The sequence below is a fragment of the Chamaea fasciata genome, unplaced genomic scaffold, assembly GCF_029207755.1.
Source record: "Chamaea fasciata isolate MVZ Bird 193981 ecotype frontalis unplaced genomic scaffold, bChaFas1.0.hap1 SCAF_40, whole genome shotgun sequence".
NCBI classification, from domain to species: Eukaryota; Metazoa; Chordata; class Aves; order Passeriformes; family Sylviidae; genus Chamaea; species Chamaea fasciata.
In genome coordinates, this window is record NW_027094125.1 from 1,895,890 (window position 1) to 1,911,234 (window position 15,345).

At 53.6% G+C, this 15,345-nt stretch overlaps 1 pseudogene; it reads left to right on the forward strand.

Moving 5' to 3' along the window:
- The window catches only part of LOC136303661 (uncharacterized), a 372,218-nt pseudogene that overhangs the window by 306,009 nt on the left and 50,864 nt on the right, over positions 1-15,345 (forward strand).

Consider the following 15,345-nt stretch of genomic DNA (forward strand, 5'->3'; position numbering starts at 1 on the left):
AGGCACCAGAGAACATGACAGCTTTGTTCCTTGTGATTTCATGGGCACCAGAGTAAATCACTGCCCCACTCCTTGCAAAGTCACAGGTGACTGTGACATCTCAAGAAGCAGCACTGGCTGGGAGGTGTTCTGTTCTGGCTGTGAAATCACAACGTGCAGAGGTTCCAAAGGAAAAAAACACTCTCCCCCAGTTCCCTCACTACCAGTTCCTCCCAGCTACTTCCAGCATGATCCTGTTTGCTCACAACCATTCCTAGTCAGCCTCAGTGTAGTCACTCACTGCCAGTATGATCCAAGTCACCTCCAGCATGATCCCAGTCCCTCCCAGTATAAGCCCAGTTGCTTCCAATCAGCCCCAGCACACACCCAGTCACTCCCAGTTCCTCCCAGTTGCTCCTAGCATGATCCCAGTTGCTCACAGCTGCTCCTGGTCACACTCAGCATGATCCCAGTCAATCCCAGTACATCCCATTTGCCCACCGCATCGTCTTAATTGGCCCTGCAGGCTCCTACTAATTCCCGTATGATGCCAGTATGATCCCAGTCTCCCTCGGTGTGATTGCAGTCTCCCCCACCATGGGCTAAGCTCCTCCCAGCACGATCCCCGTATAACCCAGTCACTCCCAGTGATACCACTCCTGGGAACGCCCAGCCCTCTCTGTGTTCCCCCCTCCCGGAAGGAGCCCCAAGGGCTGGAAGTGCCCAGCCAGGGTCCCCAGCAAGGCCCAGCGTGGATGTTCAGCGCCCAGTTTTCCCAGTTTCCCTCTCCTTTTCCCCGGGCCGGGTTCCCCCCGGCCCCAGCGGGTGGGAGCAGCCGAGAGCCCCGCGCTGCCCATCCCGACCTGTCCCGGCTCCATCCCCGCTCCTCCTGCGGCCGCCAGGGCTTCGGGAACGGGGCACCGGGGTGTGCCTGCTCCTGGCGGAGGAGGAGGGCTGGGAGAGGAGAGATGGAGAAGGAGAGCGAGAAGGGATGGAAGTACGGGAAGGAGGTGGGGTTAGGGAGGAGGAGGAGGAAGGATGGATGGAAGGGGAGGAGCGGGAGAAGGAAGAAGAGGAGGGACAAAGGAGGGTCAAGAAAAGGAGAAGGACCACGAGGTCGAGCGCTCTCTGAATTCACAGCCCTCGGCCCGTGGCATCATCACGCCCCATCCCACAGGTGACCAGGGAGGGGGAGCTCGGCCCAGATATCCTGGGTGGTCCCTGGGTTGGGTTTTTTCGGAGGGGATATTTTGAGAATGAAAAACTCCAAAGCTGAGCAGAAAATGCCCTTTGAGGGGACACTGGGGGGTCCCAGTGTTGGCTGCCGTCAGAGGCAGCCTGGAGGAGCAGAGCCCTGTGTCCCCCAGGAGCCCAAAGTGGGGAGCCCAGAGAGGGGGGAGCGCCGCCATTGGCGGGACCCTCAACAGCCTGGAGAGGGGCAGGGGGGACTCCTTGGACCCCCTGCACCCCAAAGCAGAGAACTGCGGGAGAATGGACTCTGGGACCCCAAAACCCCCCAGCATCCCTAAACGGGGAGACACGAGAGGGGGGAGTTTTTTGGATTTCTGGGGAGGGTGGGAACCAAGTAGACAAGGGACCTCTAATACAACCCTGACTCCCAGCAGCTGGGACAGGGGGTAACCCCCGAACACCAAAGGGGAGAGGCCAGAGACAGAGAATTCCTGGGAGGCATTTTCAGGACTGAATCTTGGTGTTTGGGAGGTTTTTATGGACCCCAGATGTCTGGTCACTTCCGGAGATGGACTTGGGCAGAGGGACCTTCAAAGTCAATGTACTCATCCTGTGTTTTTCACCTAACCAGGATTTCCCATTCCCAAACCTTGGCCAGAGAAAGGAGAAGGCTGTGAGGAAGAGGAAGATGCCCCTGGAGCCCCAGGCAGGTGAGGAAGCCACTGCTCCTTTCCCCCTCTCTCCTGCTCCATCTCCCAGCCCAGCATGGCCCCAGCTACAGGACAACCCCGCACCGACGCCGTCCTGCTCAGTCCAAACTGAGGGGATCTCCCGTCCTTCTGGCACAGAGGCAAATCCCATCCTCTCCTTTTCCTTCCTCCCCCAGACAAGGAGCTGAGGATGGAGACCAGGGAGGACAAATGGCCTCAGCAGAACCTCATGGAAGAGGCTGTTTTGAGCAGCTCCACAGCACAGGAATCCAATGGGGAGGAAAAGGCCCAGAGATCCCACATGAAGAGGGGCTCCAAACCCATCCCAGGGTGCTCTGAGGAGGAAAGACCAAACCTGTGCTGGAAAGGCAGCTGGAGATCCAGCTGGATCTCTCAGCTTGTCCATGAGCAGCCTCATGATGGGGAGAAGCCCCACAAGTGCTTGGAGTGTGGGAAGAGCTTCAGGCAAAGCTTCCACCTGATCCGCCACCAGATGATCCACACTGGGGAGAGGCCCTGCGAGTGTCCTGAGTGTGGGAAGAGCTTCAGAGACAGCTCCCACCTGATCCGCCACCAGATGATCCACACTGGGGAATGGCCCTATGAGTGCTTGGAATGTGGGAAGGGCTTCAGTGAGAGCTCGAACCTGATCGTCCACCAGATGATCCACTCTGGTGAGAAGCCCTTCGAGTGTGGGGAATGTGGGAAGAGCTTCATCCAGAGATCCAGCCTTATTGTCCACCAGAGAATCCACACTGGGGAGAGGCCCTTTGAGTGTGGGGAATGTGGTAAGAGCTACATCCAGAGCTCCAACGTGATCAGCCACCAGAGGACCCACACTGGGGAGAGGCCTTATGAGTGCTTGGAATGTGGGAAGAGCTTCAGCCGGATCTCCCACCTGTCCTCCCACAAGAAGATTCACTCTGGGGAAAGGCCCTACGAATGTCCCAAGTGTGGGAAGAGGTTTCACACCAGCTCAGACCTCTTCATACATGAGCGGATTCACATGGATGAGAGGCCATTCCGCTGTCCCGAGTGTGGGAAGGGATTCAAGCACAACTCCACCCTCATCACCCACCAGCGCATCCACACTGGGGAGAGGCCCTACGAGTGTCCCCAGTGTGGGAAGAGCTTCTCCTGGAGCTCATCCTTGAGACACCACCAACAGAGCCACTGGTAAGGGAACCCCTGTGAGTGCCCTGACTGTGGGAACAGCTTTGTGCACTGCTCCAACTTCATCCCCCATTAGAGGACCTACATTGGGCAGAGCCCTGGTGACCCACATTCCCAGTGCAATTCCCACCTGGCAGGTGGTCTCCACACTCCTCTGGATTCCCATGGGCACCTGGATGAACACAAGGGCAGGAGCATCCATCAGTAGTCAAATCGACATTGGAAATTCACTGGGAAGATCTGATTTTCTAATTTTATACCCTAAAAACCTTGACTGCTCTGTCCAATTGTTTCTTCTTGTGGCATCAAGCAGTACTGGATGATCTTGATGATCTTTTCCTACCTGAATAATTTCCATCTTTATCACATCAAAACACCCAGAACCGGGGTAAAAATAAAGAAATTTAGTAAAGGGATCTAAAGCAGCCCTGTTTTACCAGGATTTGGGGGTGTATTTGGGGTTGGTTCACTGGATTTTTTGGGATTTGTGGGGGTTGCCCAGGCTGGGCGGACAGGGCCACAATTTCATACGTGTGTGCGCAGAATGTGTCCACCTGAGCCCAGCTGTTCTCCAGGAATTCTGGTTGTCTGTCCCAGTCCCTGGCGGGGGTCTCCCCATTTTGGGGTGTGCTCCCCAAAGTGCCCAAATCGCTGCTGAAGTGCCCAAGCTGCTCCTGGCTGGGGATGTTCCTGTCCACCAACCTCTCCTGGTCAGTGCCATGGGGCGCTGGGAGGAAGTTTGGGGGGATCGTGGGGGAACTAGGAGAGGCTTTTGTGGCTCTTGGGGCCATTTGTGCTGCTCGGAGGGGGTTTGGGGGGCTTTTGGGGCAGTCTGTGTGACAGTTTTGGTGGTCCTGGCCAGGCTGTGTGGCTTGGAGAGAATTTGGATGAGACTTGGGGGAGATGGAAAGGGGTTCTGGTGGTTCTTGGGGCCATTTATATGGCAAGTAGCATTTGGGGTGTCCTGGCCAGGAGCTGGGGGGGTGGTTTGAGGGTTCCAGGAGTGTCTGTGGGGCTGGGAGGGGGTTTTCGCGCAGATGTGACCCCCCTCCCCAGACCCCCAAAGCTGCCAGCAGACCCCACCCCCCAAGATGCTGCTGGGGGTGGGGGTGTCCATGCTGGGGTTCATCCTCCTGGCGCTGCAGGAGAAGGTGAGGGGCGTCCCCAGGGCCGTGTGTGTCCCCCAGAGCGTGTGTGACCCCCCATGCCGGTGTCACCCCCTTTTCCCTCCCCACAGGGCTCCTGCCCCAGCTCCTGCTGCCCCCGGGGGGAATTTGGGGAGGGGGCAGAGGGGGTGCGCAGCCCCCGCCGAGGGATGACCCCGGCCCAGCCCCTTTGTTTAGCACCAAGCTGGGCTTGGGGCCGCAGGGGGAAGAGGCCCAGGGGAAGCAGATCCTGCAGGTGGGACAGGGCTTGGGCTCAGGGCAAGGTCCTGCCCTGCACACCTAGCTCAGGTGTGACCCTGCCCCGGGAAGGGAGCGGGACATTCCCATCCCCACGGATCCTATCCCCAAAATACCACTTTTGGGATCCCTCATCCGTCTCTGCAGTCCCCCCTCCAACATCTCCAGGCCTCTGGGAAGAGCTCAAGGGGATGGAATTTCCCAACCAGCAAGGCCCAGTGTGGATGTGCAGCGCCCAGTTTTCCCAGTTTCCCTCTCCTTTTCCCCGGGCCGGGTTCCCCCCGGCCCCAGCGGGTGGGAGCAGCCGAGAGCCCCGCGCTGCCCATCCCGACCTGTCCCGGCTCCATCCCCGCTCCTCCCGCGGCCGCCAGGGCTTCGGGAACGGGGGAGGAGGAGGAGGGGGGAGGGGGGAAGAGGCGGAGCGGCAGCGGGAAGCGGGAGGAAGAAGAGCAGAGGAGGGAACCCGGCGGCCCCAGCGCTCCCTGAACCCGCAGCCCCCCGGGACCATCGGCCCCATCCCGCAGGTGCCCGGGGAGGCGGAACTCGCCCCAGATATCCCGGGTGGGGTCCCTGGGTTCGGTATTTTTGGGGGATGTTTGGGGCTTGCAGGGCTCCCCCCTCGGGGGACATGGCGGGGTCCCCGGGAGGTGTTTTTGGGGGGTCCCGGTGTCGGCAGAGCCCCGGCGGGGGGCGGGGGAATGCGGGTCCCCCCAGGTGGGGGTTGGGCTTCCCGGGCCGGGCCCTCCGAGCTCTGCCGGGGCCACGTGGGGAGCGGCGGGACCGGCGGGGGGACACCGGGTTTGGGGAGCCCGGCAGAGATCCGGGCTGTGGGGACCCCCTGAGCGGGACCCCAGAGACAGGAGAGCCCCAGGAGCCCAAAGCGGGGACCCCGAGAGAGGGGGACCCCTGGGATTGCCGGGACCCCGTTGGGGGGTGCTGGGGCTGGAGGGGCGGGATGGCCGGGAAAGGGGTTCGGGGCTCCCGGTGCCGGCAGTGGCTGCTCCCAGGATGAGCCCAGTCAGTCCCAGTATGATCCTGATCACTTCTCACTCCCTCTAGGATCCCTGTTGCTCCCAGTATGAGCCCAGTGAGTCCCAATATGGGCCTGGTCCCTTGCCCTCACTCCCTGCCTGATCCCAGTATGACCCAGTCACTCCCAGTCATTTCCTATTACGTTACAATTTGCCCTCAGCACGGTCCCAGTTCCTGCGAGTTCCTCCAGCTTTTGTGCAGTGTGTTCCCAGTTCTCCCAGTTGCCCCTAGTACAGTCCCGGTAATTCCCAGTATGATCCCAGCCTCTCCCAGCAGGGCTCCGGTCACTCACACTTGCCCCCAGCACATTCCCAGTGGCTCCCAGTGTGGTCCTAGTCCCCACCTGCATGGTCTCAGGCATTCCCAGTATATCCCAGTTGTCCTGAGCATTCTTGTAGTCATTCCCAGGCACTCCCAGCTACCCCAGTGTGGTTCAGATGCCCCCAGTTTTATCCCAGCCACTCCCAGTGCATCCCAGTTGTTACCAGCATGCATCCTATCATTCACAGTTGCTCCCAGTTCCTCCCAGTGTGGGAGCAGTTGGCTCTCAGCATGGGCCCTGTAGCTCCCAGTAACCCCCAGTCTGGGTCTAGTCACGCCTTAATCCATAATCCCAGTATGATTGTAGCCAATCCCAATATGATCCCAGTCACTTGCAGTCTAATTCCAGTCACTCCCAATCGCTACCAGGATGAGGCCAGTGGCCCCCAGTTGCTCCCTGTCAATGCCAGCATGACCCCAGTAGCCTCCAGTATGATCCCTGTGATTCCCTGTCTATCCCAGTATATCCCAGTCACTCCCAGTTGTCCTCAGTTGCTTTCAGCTTGATCCCAGTTGCTCACAGCCACTCCCAGTCACCCTCAGTGCGGTCCCAGTTGCTGCCACTATGATCCACTATGATCCCAGTCTACCCCAGCATGGCCCAGCTGCTCCCACTGAAATCCAGTAGTATCCCAGTTTCCCCCAGCATGGTTCCAGTTGCTTCCTGTTCCTCCCAGTTGTGCCCAGTTTCCCCTGGTGTAGTCCCAGTCCTGTCCCCATATAATCCCAGTCCCTCCCAGCATGGTCCCAGACATTTCCAGTTGCCCCCAATGTACACTCTGTCAATCCCATTCACTCCCAGGAGCCCCCAGCATGGTCCCAGTTCTGCCTAGCATGGTCTTGCCTGTTCCCAGTGTGGTTCCAGTCATCCCAGTGTGGTTAACAGACACTCCCAGTATATCCCAGTTGCCCTCAGCATGCTCTTAGCTATGCCTAGTCGCTCCCAGCTGCCCCACTAAGGTTCCAGTTACCCCAGTACAAACCTGTCCCTCCCAGTGATGCCACTCCTGGGATCCCCCAGCCCTCTCTGTGTTTCTCCCTCCCAGCTCTCCTGAGAGGAGCCCCAAGGGCTGGAAGTGCCCAGCCAGGGTCCCCAGCAAGGGTCAGGGGCAGCTGACTCTTGGGGAACAGGGAATGGGGCATCGAGGGTGTCGCTGCTCCTGGGGGAGGACGAGGAGAGATGGAAGAGGAGGGACAAATGAGGATCAAGAAAAGGAGAAGGAAGGAGGAGGTCGAGAGCTCCCTGAATTCACAGCCCCCCAACACATGGGAGAATCGCCCCCCACCTCCCCCACCAATCCCGCAGGTGACCGGGAAGGGGAGCTGGGCCTGGATATCCTGGAGGGGTCCCTGGGTTGGGTTTTTCTGGGGGGGGGGATGTTTGGAGAATAAAGATCTCCAGAGGTGAGTGGAAAATGCCCCTGGAGGGGACATTGGTGGGTCCCAGTGGTGGCTCCCAGCAGAAGCGGCCTGGAGGAGCAGAGCCCTGTGTCCCCCAGGAGCCCAAAGTGGGGAGCCCAGAGAGGGGGCAGCACCCTTATTTGTGGGACCCTCAACAGCCTGGAGAGGGGCAGGGGGGACTCCTTGGACCCCCTGCATCCCAAAGCAGAGAATTAGGGGAGAAAGGACCCTAGGATCCCAAAAGCCCCTGGTGTCTCTAAATGGGGAGATAGAAGAGGGAGTAGGTTTTCAGATTCCTGGAACCTCTGGCAGCCTGGACAGGGAGGAATCCCAGAACCCTAAAATGGAGAGACCAGAGACAGGGAACTCCTAAGAGGTTTTTTCAGGGCAGATTTTTATGGACATATGATGCTGACTTCTAGAGATGGACTTGGGCAGGGGGACCTTCAAACCCAAGGTGCTCACATCTTGTTTTGCCTGCAAACCAGGATTTCCCATTCCCAAACCTTGGCTGGATGGAGGGCAAGGCTGTGAGGGAAAGGAAGATGCCCCAGGACAGCCAGACAGGTGAGGAGGAAGTCAGTGCCCCTTTCCCCCTCTCTCCTGCTCCGTCTCCCAGCCCAGCATGGCCCCAGCTGCAGGACAAACCCCCTGCCAGTGATGAACTGGGGGGAATCTCCTTCCCCTTCCCTCTGGCATGGAGGCAAATCCCATCCTCTCCTTGTCCTTCCTTCCCCAGACAAGGAGCTGAGGATGGAGACCAGGGAGGACAAATCCCCACAAAAGAACCTCGTGGAAGAGGCTGATTTGAGTGACTCCACGGGGCAGGAATCCAATGGGGAGGAAAATCTCCAGAGATCCCACAGGACAAGCTCCAGCCCCAGCCCAGGGAGCTCTGAGGAGGAAAGACTCACCCTGTGCCAGGAAGGCAGCCAGAGATTGAGCCAGAGCTCTGAGCTGGTGGTCCATGAGCTGTTTCATGAAGAGGAGAAGCCCCACAAGTGTGGGGAATGTGGGAAAAGCTTCAACTGGAGGTCCCGCCTGATCCGCCACCAGATGATCCACACTGGGGAGAAGCCCTACGAGTGTCCTGAGTGTGGGAAGGGCTTTAGAGACACCCCTGGATTGATCATCCACCATCGCATCCACACCGGGGAACGGCCCTTCGAGTGTGGGCAATGTGGCCAGAGCTTCAACCGGAGCTCCCACCTGACCTCCCACCTGAAGATCCACACTGGGGAGAGGCCCTACGAGTGTTCTGAGTGTGGGAAGACATTCCAGACCAGCTCCCTTCTCCTCGTACACCAGCGGATTCACACGGATGAGAGGCCATTCCGCTGCCCCGACTGCAGGAAGGGCTTCAAGTACAACTCCCACCTCGTCAGGCACCGGCGCATCCACACTGGGGAGAAGCCCTACGAGTGTCCTGAGTGTGGGAAGAGATTCAGAACGAGCTCAGTCTTGAATCAGCACCAATGGAGACACCGGTAAGGGAAGCCCTGCGAGTGCCCCAGCTGCAGGAGGAGCTTCATCCTCTGCTCCAACTCCATCCCCCATCAGAGCACCCACGCTGGGGAGAGCCCTGGTGAGCCACATTCCTGGTAATCCAGGTTGGGAAGACACCTGGCTGGTGGTCACCACATCCTCCTGGATCCCCATGGGCACCGGGATGAACACAGGGGCAGGCACATCTGTTGAGACTCAGATCGACATTGGAAGTTCATTGAGAAGAGCTGATTTTTTACCTTGTCTTGGTTTGAAAGACAGGTGTCTGCTGAGGAAAGCAGGAGCCTCCCTTGGAATGGAAAATGTAAACCCCCTCCCTCCAAATTATTATAATTTTGAAATTAAGGAGCTCTCAGGCAAAGGTATGAGAACAGGAATAACTGTTCTTTAGTAGTGTGTATAATAAAGCAACCAAACAACAACAGCTACAGCATTAACAACAAACAGAACCACAAACCCAGTGACCCCTTCTTGGCCGTGGGCACTTTCCCCTGATTCCCCTACAGCCGCAGGGGTGCTGTGGTGTGAGCTCGGGGAGCATGTGGTAATAATGGCAGCTTGACCAAGATAGGAAGGGATGAAGAGAGGCTTTTCGTCACAAACCCCTGGGGCAGTCAATCCCAGGCCCCAGCAGCAAGCTGGGCTGGCACCTATATGTACAGTTACAATCCAATTAGTTTTAGTAAGTTGACAATATGGGGATAGAGAGTAAAATGTCCTAAAGTAACTTTAGCATGCTTATATCCCCAGTCATCTGTTCTGTATATTCTGTATGTGTTCTGTGTCTTTAAAACTAGCTCTAAAAACAAAACAAACAAAAAAACCCCACACACAATTTGTTTTAGAAAAACAGCATTCACTCCTACACATTTTTTTCTCTAAACCCTATGTATTCATCAAAAACACAACAACCAAACAAAAACCTATTCTTTTTGCTTTTAGTTAGTTTAGCTAGCTGAAGCAAACAAGCTCCCTAAACTGTTTTTTTTCCCTTAAAATTGTTTAAACCTATCCTAAACTAAAACCACCAAAAAACACCAAAATCTCGCACCTACAACCCACTGAAACCTAAACCTCAAAAAAACCCTAAAAAAACCTAAAACGAATAAAAAAACTAAGTATAACTCTAAGTGTAACTACATACAGGCAGGGGTGTGGGGCTACAGTGCAGGGAAAGGTTGGAGCAGTGCACAAGAAGCAGCGGGGTGGGGCAGCAGGGGCCTGGCTCCCAGCAGGGCAAGGAGAGGCAAACTCAGGGTCAGGGCACCCGAGCAGATGGTGCTAGGTCTGTCTTTTAATGAGTAACACTTGATAAACAAGCACTCACTTTAAAATTTCAAAGGTTTATTGAACCTTAACAAAAGGAGAAAGGGACAGCACTGGGAGCGCGGCCGACTGCCAGAGGCTCATCCACAAAATGGCAGCTCCACTTTTTATACCCCTGGTATGACATCAGCCAACCCTGGGCCCTCCCAAAGTCTGCCGCTCAACTCTTCTTTGCCATCCAAAAATGGAGTCCTTCTTGCAGCGTGACTGGAGGTGAGGTGCTGTCATGCCAGGCCTCCCCAGTACGAGCTTTCCCCATTCCCAGCTGCCCCATGCAAGGGTCCGTGGCCTGGAGACCCCCGCACAGCCAGGCTGGTGTTTCCGTGCCTGGTGCTTCCAACAGCCTCTCCCCACCTCTTGTGCACTTCGTGTCTTGCCTCCAATCTGACACATTCCAAATCCACCCAACTGTCCAATGTCCTCAAGCTCCAACAGACTCAGGTACAGATCCTGTGCAGTGCTGACCAGAGCTGAGGTGCCTGCACTCAGATTATGGGCAATCTGGCCATCCCACTTATGAGGATGGTGCCTTTTCAAACCAGTTATGAGGATGGTGCCTTTTCAAACCAATTATGAGGATGGTCCCTTTTCAAACCAATGATGAGGATGGTGCCTTTTCAAACCAGTTATGAGAACAGTGCCTTTTCAAACCAGTTCTCCCAAGTCTGACTCTCGCACTAACCACACTCCCAGACTGCATCCCACTCACACCCCAAGCACACTCCCGGACTCCGTCTCCCCCTCGCCCAATACTCTCAATCCTCCAAATCTTTCCATCTGCAGGTTTTCAGGGGGCCTTTCCCCTTCTTCCCCCTCCTCTTTATCCTTATTTGGTCCTTTATTGTCCCCGAGGTGTCGACCTGCAAATCAGCAATGACCCCAGGAGAAGCCAATCGAGCTGCGAGATCAGGGGGTGGAACTCTCGTCGAAAATCTCCTAGGGCCATGGAGACGAGGTTTTAATGCCAGATGAGTCCCCAGTTGTGAGAAACGACCGCTCACTTTAAAATTTCAGAGCTTTATTAAACCTCAACAAACACAACAAAGGACTGAATAAGGAGAAAGGACCAACCCAGACTGTCCAGTGGCAGCAATACAGAGGGGGGCAAAGGGAGCTGTAGAGAGAACTGGGGGTGTCCAAACAACAAACTACAATAACGCAACCATACATCAACAGAACTTCTTTTAATGTACACACAGTATTCATCCAATAATTGTGAGAGCCAATCATCATAGTACTCATCTCTAACAGTGAGGTAGGTGATGATGATGAGGTCCCAGTGCAGTGGCGGCTCTCACGAGCAGAGGATCACCCCATGGCAGAAGAAGCAGCTCTGGGCTGGGCTCTGGCAGCAGCAGGGAATTCCTTTCCCCAAGCAGCAGCTCCGACCTTCCTCCTCTTGAGAGGAATGACAGACTTGTCTTTACAAACAAGCAGTGGATCTGCTGGTAGGTAAAACCAGCACTGAGAGATGAAAGAAACAATGGGGAGGATTCCACTGATTGATGAATGGAAAAGAAGATATTTGCCTTTACAAACAAACTGTAGGTTTGCTGATAAATGAAACTGGATATTGAAAGAAGAAAGAAACAATGGGGGAAACCCCATAAATTCTGTAAGAATTGAAAATTAAAAGGGGGATTATACATTAAAGGGGAATTTTAGGTGTTAGGCACTCCGGGAAGTCTGTAACTCTCAAGTACCTCAGCCAATGGAGAAAGAGAGAGGGAAATGCGGCCGGGAAATGAAGATAAATAGGAGGCTGTATCCTCCAAAAGTTTGAGAGACCCCAGGGGAAATGCCTCATGGTCTCTCCCTTTATTCGAATAAAGAAAAAGGATTCCTCTGTCGCCTTTTTGGACAGAAACCTCTGATGTTTGTGGAATAATTTTCCTAACACTCTGATGCCAAGAGAGAGAGAGCCAGCAGCTGCCCCAGCCCCATCTTTTATCTGCCCGATGCTCTCGATATCTCTGCCCCTCAGAAAGAAATTCTTAAGTAAAAGAAGTGCAACCAGATGCTCTCTTCCCCTGAGCTTGATCACTTCTTTCATTTTCTTAAGTGCCCAGTTGTTAGTGTTTCCTAGCAAGAAATGGGGAAAAAAAATCTATAAAAAGGAACAAAAGGAAGAAAACCCAAACATTTACACCCTAAAAAAACATGCCCCATCCAATTGTTTCTTCTGGTGACATTGAACAAAGCTAAGATGATCCTTGGAGGTCTTTTCCAGCCTAAATAATTTCCATCTTTATCCCATCAAAACACCAAGAACTGGGGTAAAAAATAAAGAAACAAAGAGATCTAAAGCTGCACCATTTTACTGGGATTTTGAGGTGAATTTGGGATTCAGAGGAGTCTTCAGGAGGATTTGGGTGTTGTAGGGCTGTAAAGCCAGGCAGATGGGGCTACAGTCTCCTAGTTGTGCTGGCAGAACGTGTCCCCCTGAGCCCGGCTGTTCTCCAGGAATTCTGGTTGTCTGTCCCAGTCCCTGGCCTGGGTCTCCCCATCCAGGGTGTCCCCCCCACAAGTGCCCAAATCGCTGCTGAAGTGCCCGAGCTGCTCCTGGCTGGGGATGTTCCTGTGCACCAACCTCTCCTGGTCGGTGCCACTGGGGACTGGGAGGGGTATTAGGGACTCCTGGGATCACTGGGAGGAGGTTTGGGGGGCTTTTGGGACAGTCTGTGAGGGGGTTTTGGTGGTCGTGGCCAGGCTGTGTGGCTTGGAGAGAATTTGGGGGAGATGGAAAGGGGTTTTGGTGGCTTTTAGGGCTATTTATATTGCAGGGAGTGTTTGGGGGAGTCCTGGCCAGGGCCTGTGGGGTGGTTTGAGGTGTCTGGGAGTGTCTGTGGGGCTAGGTGGGGGTTTTAGGGCAGATGTGACTCCCCCCCAGACCCCCAAAGCTGCCAGCAGGCAGCCTCAGTGGCCAGCAGCACCCCAGACACAGCCCGCAGCCACAGGCACATCCAGCTGCTCCTCAAGGTGCCAAGCGGGGCACACAGACACACCCTGACACAAGAGGAGCCACATTCAGCTGCTCCCGAGTCCCCACGGAAGGAATAAGAGCTTGACTCAGCCAATATATCAAGCAACAATCGATTTATTAATTCGGTAATTCAAACGATAAAATGTGAGCAAAGCAGCGTGCTGGGTACAGTGGGGGGGTTTCCCCTCCAGCTGCACACCAAATGCTGATTTTTGCTGGTATTTTTTTGGTGGTTTCCTCCTAGTTTCTATTTGTGAAGTCCGATTTCCATACCCCATTGTGATCAGTTTCTATTGGTGACGTCGAATTTCTATCACCCCAAGGTTGTAAATTAGTGATGGTGATGTGCAGTTTCCCGTGCCCAGAATCATACGTCGGTGATGGTGAGGCCCAGCTCCTCTTTCCAGGGCCATAAATCAGTGATGGTGATGTTTGGCTTCCCCTCCCAGGATCATGCATCTGTGATGATGGGGTCCAGTTTTCCTTTCCAGGATCCTCAATTTTTTTAACTTTTTTTATTTTTTCCTTACGATAAGCTCACTTCCTTCTTTTATTTAGGTGATTACCACTTTTTAAATCCTAAAGCTGTAGTTCAAAACCTCTCACTACAAAGCAGCTCAAAGCTTACAATAATTTTGTTTCAAAGCAAATAATAATACTTATGCATTCTTCTATCCTACATGCTAAAGGCCTAAAAAACCCCTTAAAACTTATATTGTGAGAACATTAAAACTCACATTATTCACTTATAAGCATGCAAAATATTTGTCCAAAAGCCTCTTTCCATGCTTTTTTTCCATTTGTTTATTAAAACTCATTTTTATAACTGTCCCGTGGCCTCATTCGACATATTTCACAACAACTACACCGGCCACCTTTTTTGTTTTACCTGAGAGGAAGCACAACCCCACGTTTCACACCCACAGCGGGGCTGCCCCTGTGCTCCTGCAGGCCTGCACAGCTCTTTCCTCTTTCCTGGCACAAAATCCCCTCGGGCAGCTTCCCTGGAGCCCTCTGGGACTGCTACCCGGGGTCTCAGCTCCTTAGACCTCTGTGAGCCAAAGACTCCAGGAGGTACCTGGGAGGAGTCTCAGGAAGATCCTGGAGGATGCAGGTTCACTGCAAAAGCGGAAATTGATCAAGGTCAGCTTCCCTGGAGCAATCTGGGGCTGCCAGACAGGATTTGTTGTCCTGAAACTGGAGGTTGAGACTGAGAGATGCCTGGGAACAATGTCAGGTTGATTCACAGAAGATCCAGTTTCCAAAAATCATCTCAGGTACCTGCCTTGGAGCTGTTATAGGTACATACTATAAAGTTGGCTTTTCACAAATACTAAAATGAATGCTACATATATAACATGGGAAGGTTTTACTGTATTCATCTAGTTTCTTTTATTATTAAAAGGGTTTAGAAATGGTGATGTGATGAATGTGTATATTTTTTGCGGGGGTTGTGGCATAGTGTTAAAGACCGTTTTTATAACATCTAAACTGGCTAAACCAGGAGGATGAAGAGGGTCCTCCGGCATTCCTGAATTATCCAGATGAAGACAGTGGTGAATCAAAGCTCCAAGAAGGAATTTATTGAACCTGTGCTAGCAGAGGAATGGAGCCACTCGCAGAAGGGTCTGCAAGATAAAATGGTTCGGGGGGAGTTAAAACTGAACAGAGAGAATTCAAACTCAGGAGGAATGTTTGAATCATGCATTAGGATCTATTGAATGTGTAACAATTCTGTATCCTAATTGTCTTTTTATTAAACTTCTTAAATTTTACCAAGAAAGCAAACCTCGTTTTTCACACCCTCTTGCTGTGTTTCTGTTTTGCCTTCTCCTGTTCCCCTCCTGTTGTGTTTCTTTTTCACTTTCTCCTGTTCCCCTCTTGTTGTGTCCCTGCCCTTGCAGCTCCCGCAGCCTCCAGGGCCACTTTTCCCCTTCGGGTGGTCCCGATGACTCAGGGAAAGGATGTGGGAAACGGATTTGTAGAGAATTCTCAAAGCCTGACGGAAGGCTCACACAGTATATGTGTCTGTATGCAAACTCTGAGATAAGAAATGCTGACTTAGAAATGCCATGGAATAGGACGGACGTTGTTGAGAGAGAAATGGAACTGGAAACAAGTTTCAAATGATGGCCTTGCAAATAAGACTGGATACTTTGGAGAAATTAAACTTTGAAAGATGCATTGTAGTAGGACCCACGAGGAGTAATTTTGGATGATTGGCTTTAAGGCATTACAGCATTGTGTGGCAAAAGCTGACAGGCCAAAAAACCCTTATAATGTGTTGTAATTAGGAAATAGTTTGGCTCCTGATTGTGAT